Below are 4876 nucleotides of genomic sequence, written 5' to 3'. Positions count from 1 at the left end.
GAAATTCTGTTCATGGCCCAGTATAGCACTCCAGTAATTGCCACTTTTGCCTTACTCTTTCTTTTTTTCCCTGGGAATAGCACTGAAGATAACAGTGCATATTTCAAAACATGCAATGCTCCAGTACAAACAGGTTAACTTTGGGCAGAGAAGGAAATACCTTAGTGTTATTGATAGCCAGATCTCAAGAACAGATTTAATTCCTTAGTTCAAGAATGGAAAAAGGACGCAAAAAACCTTTTCTCAGTGTCTTTAATCAGGCTGTGAAGCATAAAGGCCTTTTACACTGAAGTTGTCATACAGGCAGTTATAAGTGGCAGCAGATCTGTCCTAAGGATCAAAAACAAGAAATTAATTTTGCCTGATCTAGATTGAAGCAGATTAGTGCCAAAATACCACAGCCAGATCTCAAAATTTCCATTACAAAAACCGAAATAAATTTGCACACGCTGACACAGAAAGGTTCTTTTATACAACTTCCATAGATGCAGCTAAGAAACGCCAAAAATTAAACCAAGCATTAGTTCATTCATGTCTGGTAATGAATGTATGAATCAAGTTGTCACAGATATCTATTAACTCTACCTTAAAAAAAATAAAAATGCTACATTTTATGATTTTTGAGGGGGCGTATCTAGCCACAGACCTTATTTTTGACTGGCAGTACTAATGTGACTTTAGAGAAGTTAAAGGCAGTTCTACATAAAGCTAGAATAGCTCTTGATAGAATCTGCAAAGTCCTAATTAGCATATGCCCAGCAGAGAAAAAACATTTTCTAATGGCCAAGTTGAGGTTGGTTTTTTCCCTACCATCTTTAAGGAGGTTGAAAAAACAAATTGTATTTTTGTTATTTGTTCACAGGGCCATTACTGGAGCTCATTAGAATATGAATGCCCAAAATACCATGACTGAGCCTTGACTTCTTTGCACTCTGCCAGTTGCTCCTACATGGAAAGTCTCTGTACCCATTTTAAACTGTGGAGAGAAAAAGAAAAAAAAATGGGTTTAACAAAGGGAGGGGAAAAAAAAGTCCTGGATCTATGGCCTCATGGTGAAAGTTTCCAGTGGTTCCAAAACCTGACAAATTAAATTACCTTCATATCACAGACACTCAACCTGCCTGAAAAACTAATGTTTTAAACAGAATACCTGGAAGAGAACCAAATTCAGGTAGCCCCCAGTCAACCTTCCTGGTCACCATTTGCATTGCTGGGGTAGTTTGAAGCCAGAAATTTAGAAATTTTGCTGTGCAGCTGCTTGAGGATCAGGCCTCATCACCAAATGCTCACTTTATCACCTCTATAAGCCAGGAGAGTCAGCATCCCTCCCTGCCCACCCCAACCTGACACACCTGGACTACACATTTCATTTCCCTCACATCTAACCAGCAACAACAGCCTCTTGAGGGGTTTTTATTTTTAAGATAGACCAATCTCATTCTCTCCTTACCCCCTCTCTGGTAAAGGGGGTTAGACTCTGGGTAGGGTAATTCTTTTGTTCAAGGCTTGTAGAGCATGGGCTGGTTAAAGGCTGCAGCAGAAGGTGAAGGTTCCTTATGGGAACAGAGGATGGGATGCACCCAAGATCAACACAGAGCAGACATCAACAGCAGCAATACTGAATGGGGCATTTTATTATTGTAAAAGACAAGACATGGTTACCTTGAGGGACTGTTTAAATCCCACTGTGTCCTTCCAACTAGCACCCTGCAGTTTTGGCTATGGAGCAATTCCACTTCCTTTCCTCCCACATGGTTACTGTGGCATTGAGCAGGACAAGGTGCTTTACTGTCTATGTAGTTCTTTATACAGTGAAATGAGCAGACTCACACAGAACTAGAAAACCAAAGAAATAAGTGCTCTTAAAACTAGGAAAAAAATGGCATGAAGTAAAATTGTCTAGATAAAGGCTACAGGGTGAAAATCAGGGGCAGAGCAGGAATGAGGAGTTACCCTGGCCATCAAGCACTGCTAATTCCTCTGGAGGGTGCTTACCCCCTCTTGCAGAAAGGGTGAACAAAAGCACTTTTCCTTTGAATGCCAATCAGATTCTTTACCAGATACTCTTAAATCTAACTTTAAACCCTGATTGCTGCAATTCTGCCACATTAAAGCGATTCTGTGAAATAACGCTGATTTATTCACAATGCTGCTATTTAGCAGCCAGAGCATCAGAGCAATACAGTTGTGTTTTGATTTCAATTCAATTGCCAACAGAGTAGAAGCCACAGCACAAAGCTGAGATATGCACAGCACAGCTGTGATAGGGGTCACACCCCAGCAGCTCTCTGCCTCTCCTTCCCCAGTTTAAAGTCTTTTTGGAAATGCCCCTCTGCTGCGTGGCCCTGGGCCAATACACAGGGGCTCACACCATTTGCACAGGCAGACCCCCTAGAATGAGAGGGCATTTTCACTGAAAAACAGATTGAGACCCCTCTTCCCCCACAGAGATAAAACTGGTTTCTGGAGGCAGCACCATCTGGAGAGGTGGTAGGAACTGGGGTTTGAGGAAAGGGAAATACCATGTCCCAGGAGGACACAGCCTTTTCACATGAAAGAGATCTAAAAGCTGAAATTAAAAAACAGTTCAAAAGGAGCAATTCCCTTTTCAGAGGGGAAATGAAAAGTCACCTCAGGCCAGAGCAAGAACAGCTCTTCCAGCAGACTTATTTCAGCATAGCTAGGACCAGTCCCTCCAAGCAAAAGGGATAGGTGCCCAGACCTCACTAATCAAGAAAAGTCTGGCTAGAAAAGACTACTCTCAAATTTAACTCTAATGCAAACTTAAGTATCAGAGCACCAGAGTTTCAACATGCAAAAATACAACTGCCTCTTCCGAAAACAACACTTTTCAAAGGACTTCACCAATCAGACAGCTAAATAAATGCTCAGATACAATTAGAAAGGACACAATCACTTTCAGCAGCCAGCTTTTACCATGCTCTGCTCTGCACTGTAGCCAAGCAGCTGCACAAGGGTTTACCAGGCAGGTAAACACTCACCAGTAATTTTTTGCAGAGATCTATGAAACTGAATTGAGAAGGCTGCGCTTGCACCTCTCAGCATCTACAGCAGGCACCAAAAGTCAATCAAGACCCACCTTACCTCCCAGCAGGACTGACCTTATTCCTTAGCCCCGTGCAGAAGCACCTTATCACTAGAGACAGCTGACAAGCATTCCCCCCAGTCACAAGGCAGAGGATTAATTACAGCTTTGACTACGACACTGGTAAATTTAATTACCTCCTTCAGGTGGCCTGAATGAGCAAAATATCCCATCCTCATACACATTTACAACAGTAGCAGCCCAGATAAATAGTCCAGCCTACCATACTACTAAAAGTAGTATGGTAGTAGTATGGTGCTTGTCTTAATTTTTTTTTCTCCAATGTCTCTGCACAATAAAGAATTCACTTTTGCATGTTCTAGACATGATTTTTTACCCAGAGTAGAAGGAGCTCAGTGTTTTGGGAGGTCTGTATTTTACCTGGAGGGATAAGCTGCTTTTAAGCAGAGCTTGCTAATGTGACAAAGCTGTGGCATGGAGAACTTCACCAGTGCTCCTGGAGGAAGTGGCTGCATTTCTTTAGTCTCCCTGGGAGCTCTCTTGGTCCTCATGGGCTGCCCCAGATGGGCTTCTGCAGTGCTGGGAGGGTGCCGTGGGCTCCAGAGAGCAATTCCTTCCCTCCTCCTTTTCTCCCCTGTGCCCAGGAAAGGCCTTTCCACAGTAATGCCAAAGACTGCATCTCCAGCTAGTGTGATACTACAGGTTTTGTTACCCTCAATTCAAAAATAATAATGCTGTTGAAATAAAAGCATCCCACCCTGCTTCTCTTAATTCTTGGAGACAGAAATGATGCCACAGCAGTAGTTTTTTTTCTGTTCTTGGGTCCCTGGGAATCCCTAGGAGCTCAGCACCCTGCTCTTAGGGCCATCCCCAGCCAGCTCCCTGCTGGTTCACTGCTCCTTAGCAGTTGAAATCTCAATGAGCAAACACAATTGTTTTATTTTATATCAAGGTTGCTGTGTGTGTCATGCTCCATGTAACAAAATTGCAGTGATATTTAAAGGGTGTTTCCTCAGAGCAGAATTTTATAAACCAGTTGTTTGAAACAAATTCAACTACGAAGCCACAGAAATTCCCCTCACCAAATTTTTTGAGTTCTGAGTCACCATCTGGAGGAGCTGCCTGGCTGTGGGGGAGGCCAAGGGATCAAATTCAGATTGGAGGCCTCACTTGGGAAGACTAAAGTTAGGTGAGAGGAATCCCAACCAAGATGCTGCAGCAGCTGCTGAGAGTATTTCTGGAGCAGCCACCAAATGAAATACAACACGAGTTTTTTGACAGGGTACACTGCTGCTTTTAGAAATTAAGCTTTACAGCCCTGCTCCTGTTTTGGAATTCTTTTAACTGTGGGAGATGCAGGACATGTTTTGGTTCATCATCTCCAAGAAGAAATAGGTGCCTAAATCCCAGTGATTTCAGCAGGAGCGGAGATCTTCCAAATCTAGAGCTTTGGAACCTATCTATGATCCATCTATCATTCCCTCTCCCATGGCTGGTTTGTCTGTACACATAACTAACCAGAATAAATTGGTAGACTCTGTGATTTTTTTTTCAAGCAGGATTAACTAAAATTTTGGGGGAAAAAAAGGTCTCCTATGAGGTGTGGATCTGCTACTGGATGGAAAGAAATGTTTTTCCCTGCATGGTCACCCCAGGCTGAAGAGACCAGTGCAGGCAGTGGCAGACAGCAGTGGCTGGGTGCTGGGCAGCCCCTTCTGCTGCCTGACCTGACTGTGACTTGCTCTGATGGGTCCCTTTGGTTGGATCACACGATCAAACTTAATGAAAACTTCGCTGATTTTTTTTTCT

General features: G+C 43.1%; 1 long non-coding RNA gene across 2 annotated transcripts; it reads right to left on the bottom strand.

The window, feature by feature from the left end:
- Positions 1-336: 336 nt before the first annotated feature.
- Positions 337-3208, bottom strand: LOC135445672 (uncharacterized). Of its 2 annotated transcripts, none has more exons than XR_010439578.1 (3): positions 3123-3208; positions 1663-1836; positions 337-976 (listed from the first exon to the last, which is right to left on the bottom strand). It is a non-coding gene; the product is annotated as an uncharacterized LOC135445672 (long non-coding RNA). The 2 variants fall into 2 exon arrangements; XR_010439577.1 differs by having other exon boundaries at positions 3003-3128.
- Between the last annotated feature and the right edge of the window lie 1668 nt (positions 3209-4876).

This window comes from Zonotrichia leucophrys, chromosome 3, assembly GCF_028769735.1.
Source record: "Zonotrichia leucophrys gambelii isolate GWCS_2022_RI chromosome 3, RI_Zleu_2.0, whole genome shotgun sequence".
NCBI lineage: Eukaryota > Metazoa > Chordata > Aves > Passeriformes > Passerellidae > Zonotrichia > Zonotrichia leucophrys.
This window is presented reverse-complemented; position numbering and strand designations above follow the sequence as displayed.